At 33.4% G+C, this 4145-nt stretch overlaps 1 pseudogene; it reads left to right on the top strand.

Moving 5' to 3' along the window:
• Positions 1-1633: 1633 nt before the first annotated feature.
• Positions 1634-2461, top strand: LOC149201460 (peroxisomal membrane protein 11A pseudogene; annotated as a pseudogene).
• Positions 2462-4145: the final 1684 nt, after the last annotated feature.

Below are 4145 nucleotides of genomic sequence, written 5' to 3'. Positions count from 1 at the left end.
AATTTAACAAGGGTTGCTTACTTGTCAACTATACTGGGTTAATGTTGCAAGACTTATTATCAATACTATGAATTTTAAGTTTTGTTTAGTGTACCCTTAGGGTTTGTACTTTGATTGAACATTATTATTATTTTATAGGCGTAGATATCATTATAATTTTCTTTTATGTACTTGCAAGTTGTGGAAACGGGTTTTCTAAACCGATTTTGCTAGCAAAAATACTTTTCTCATATTCGTAAAACATTCACGACCCCATCTAGAATTTGTTCTATTATTTTTCTAAATATATTGAACAAGCCCTGGTGTATTTACATATCCAATTACTGTATATCTCAACTGGCAATTTATATGGTAGAAAGAAACATATAGTTATATAGTTATATGTTTCTTAGGCCGACAATAATTCTGAAACTATCCCTATAACCCAAGACTTGCAATAGACCTGTGTAGGTCGTTCAAAATCTCTTCTAACAGATTTCTATTTGAAATTTTGTAGGTTCGAATATAAATTTTAAATGTGGTTTGTTTGTAGTTCTTGGTTACATCTTAATGGAAGATGTTTATAAAACATCTCTATATCTTACAGGTCACAGTGACTTTGTTTCCATAATATCAATTTACAGAAACAAATAATTTATAGAAAGAAGTAAAATGGTATGTTATATTTGTTTCCATAATATCAATTTACGGAAATAAATAATTTACAGAAAGAAGTAAAATGGTACGTTAGAGAATGAGAATGAGAAAGGGAAAACATCTCCAACAATACCTCAACCTCATTTTTCACAGCAAATAAATGAAGAATGTGTGCAATCTCTGCGCCAGAAGGTACAACGATTGCGTTTGGAAAATCAGCCAAAACTGGAAAGCATAATGAAATGAAAAAACCAGGAGTATGCTTCAATATTTAAATGGAAGCAAGGGGAAAACAAGTATAGTCATTCCAAACTGCAGCGTAATCATCGGCGGTGGTTAGTCAGCAAGAAAAAACTAGGCGTATGCAGCAATATTTAAATGGCAGCAACGGGAAGACAGGTGTAGTCGTTCCAAACGGCAGCGGGGAAAACATGTATAGTCGTTCCAAATGGCAGCGTAATCACCGGAGGTGGTTAGTCCTAATTCTTGCCGGAACTTCCACGCCCTGATGATCCAATGACACAAATTTTTCTAATCATCTAACACAAAGATCGACGGTCCACTATAGTACACGTTGACATGGGAGGGAGTTGGTCTGAGAGGGAAATGCCTTATGGCATAAATATAGGTTAACTGAAACTAAATCTTATGAAATTTAAGTGCATCGAATTTGAATGGATGGAAATATTTTCTAAAAATAACAGGGATGTGAGGCAACACGTCCCTACCTTGAGTAGGGTAGGATATTGACACGTTCATGGAAGTTCGTGTCAATAGTTCGTAGGGTGCAATAATCTGTCATAGTGATTATATGTTTGGCTTCTCTAGTCCCGCTAGTTTGGGAATGCCATGGATACCATAAGTATTGATTAGGTGGCCTGACAACTTTGATTTCATTCAGTGACCATTATTCCCCTGGAGTCAAGCATATTGTCATCGATCACTAGTATATTCATGTCTTTTTGTGTAGATTTATCGTTAGATAGAATTTGGAGGGATGGAAATGCAGAAACCATCTTCAAATCCATAGACATTGACATAGGCATTTACAGGCACATTCACAAGCAATGTTGCTAAAAGTGTTAATATCAATACTAGTGTCAGTGCAAATAATATCCAAAGTAAAAAGAAACGAAGAGATTTTTCACATCATTGAGAAGGTTATTTAGAAGGAAGGGGTGGAGTTGACAAGGTTATAAAGATTGCCAAGTACTCTACCAAAATAATTTTGGCTTCTTCTGTTGTCTCGAACGATGGCCTTCTGGACAAAAGGCTTAAAAGTTTTGATGCAAATCTTGGAGTTGGAAAAGAAGTGTCGAGACTCAACAAGTTTATACAAGATTAAAATTCAGTAAAGAAAATTTCTTTTGATTCAAAATAAGGTATATTAGAAATTGTCTCCTATGGAGGGGATTGTATTTACTACTTCGTGAAGCAATTCACGTGGCTGATGAAAGATGACTTAACTGATGAGCGATATGATGTCAAATTGCAGATGATCAGTGCTTGGACTGAATTAATAGGTTACTTTTGGAGTAGTTCCCTAAAGGTTTTGCAGATATATATCCCCACAAAAAATGAATATGCTCTCGCATCCAAAATTTCTAGCGTGTCTTCAAAAACACAAATTTCAAACAAGTATGCTTCAAATATTAGCTAGTTACGAGAAACGTTCTTCGTAAAGGTATTATCCATCATATAAGACTTTGTTGATGACTTGCTAGCTTTTGCAGACATTCACAATGGAAAAGGAACTTTGTAAAATCCTTTTCTCCTTGCAAGTGCAGGATTGCTTTATGGTCTTTCTGGTGTACAAAAAAACTAAACAAAGGTAGCGAAGAGAGCACATGCAACAACTATAGCATTCTAATTAGAAACCACCAGGATCTATAATATTCTAATTAGAAATATCAGGTATATTGGAGTCATCCATATGTCTTGGGATAGTCACAATTAAACTTCCCTAATCTCTCTTAAATGTGCACCTCACCACCCCCACTAAATTGGTTTATCCATGTGTATGGCAAGATGGGATCCATTTCAATTCCCCTTGATGTGTTTCCATTCCCATATTAGTGTGATCCAAGTAGGTGTGGAAGTTCTTATTCTAGGGCATGTGAGTCACATGCACTGCAATTCTTAACTCTAATTAAATAATTTCAAGCTGGAAGTATCCTTTGCTTCAATTATTGAAAAGTAGGATAGAGAAATTGAGAAATAATAATGGTTTAATTCATACCATTTTAACAATATCTTCATAATATTTTGTTTGGGATCGAATTTCGTTCAAAGGTCCAGAAGAAGAAGTAGCATTATGTAACATGGTAATGCTATACACACATGTAATCTTTGTTTATCTTGTTGCTAACCATTTGTTTGGTTCCTTTTGTTCTGCAAGATGGTTATGCTATAAATACAAGTAATATTTATTTATCTAGTTGCTAGCCATATGCCTGGTCCATTTGGTTCCTCCCATAAGTTGTCTTACTACTCCAACAAATTTTCTTTCTATTCCAACTATCTAAAATAAAACTTGTTAACACAGAGCATCGATGTGTTCTTGTTTTCTTCTAGCATGGGGATAGAGGGCTCAAGGACACTAATGATAGTGTGATAGAAAGCATATGAAAATTGTTACAGTGAATGGCACTTATTATATGTAGATAGAAGTGGTAGAAAACATACATGTAGAAAAGCAATCGACAATGTTTTTGATCTAATGTTACTTTGGGAGCCATAGTTTTCAAACATTTTAGTATTTAATGTCCAGAATTAATGTTAGCATTAGTTCTTGTGAAGCTAAAAAATTCATTATTTTCCCATATGTATACTAAGTTTGGCCTCATACTTGCCTCGTTATGAGGCCAAATAAGATGAAAATTACACTAATTCGTCAATTAAAAAAAGTTGATATATTTGATTGGTTGAGGAAATGTGGTGGGGACAATATGTAACAAAGCATGGTTAATAAGTTTTAGACTATATCGATCTACATCTAAGGTTTGTAAAGATAGGTCATTTCGATTACTATAGTCCTATGTCACAGGAGACATAGACTAATAAGATAAATATAAAGTTATGAATGCATTGAATTCAAATAGATAGAAATTTATATAAGCATAAGATATCTCCAAGACAAATGAAGTGTTTAAATTTTTTCCAATAATTTATGATAAGTTAATTTATAAAGAAAATTGTATCTAAAGTAGAATATTTCCTTAGGAAAGTAGTGTTACATTAATTAACCGTGAGGATAATTTTTTTTTATAGAACATTTAAATTCAGCTAAACTTTATATAATTTTGAAAATATTATTTTATAATAGAATAAGTCATTATTCTATCATCATCAAAAACTCTTATCAACCTGAAATCAACTTATGTTGGAAAGAAAAGATATATATGCGGGTGTAAAAGTTGTTAAAAGCCACTCATACTTAGTGATAAGGGATAACACCTGGTGTTTTTGGAAACGGAAAGATTGATCACAACTGATGTGAAGTCAAAGTT

The sequence above is a fragment of the Pinus tabuliformis genome, chromosome 2_1 (assembly GCF_031772625.1).
Source record: "Pinus tabuliformis cultivar Carrire ecotype Pingquan chromosome 2_1, CPIR1, whole genome shotgun sequence".
NCBI classification, from domain to species: domain Eukaryota; kingdom Viridiplantae; phylum Streptophyta; class Pinopsida; order Pinales; family Pinaceae; genus Pinus; species Pinus tabuliformis.
Note: the sequence above shows the minus strand (reverse complement) of the source record. Positions and strands in the feature narration are given on the sequence as shown.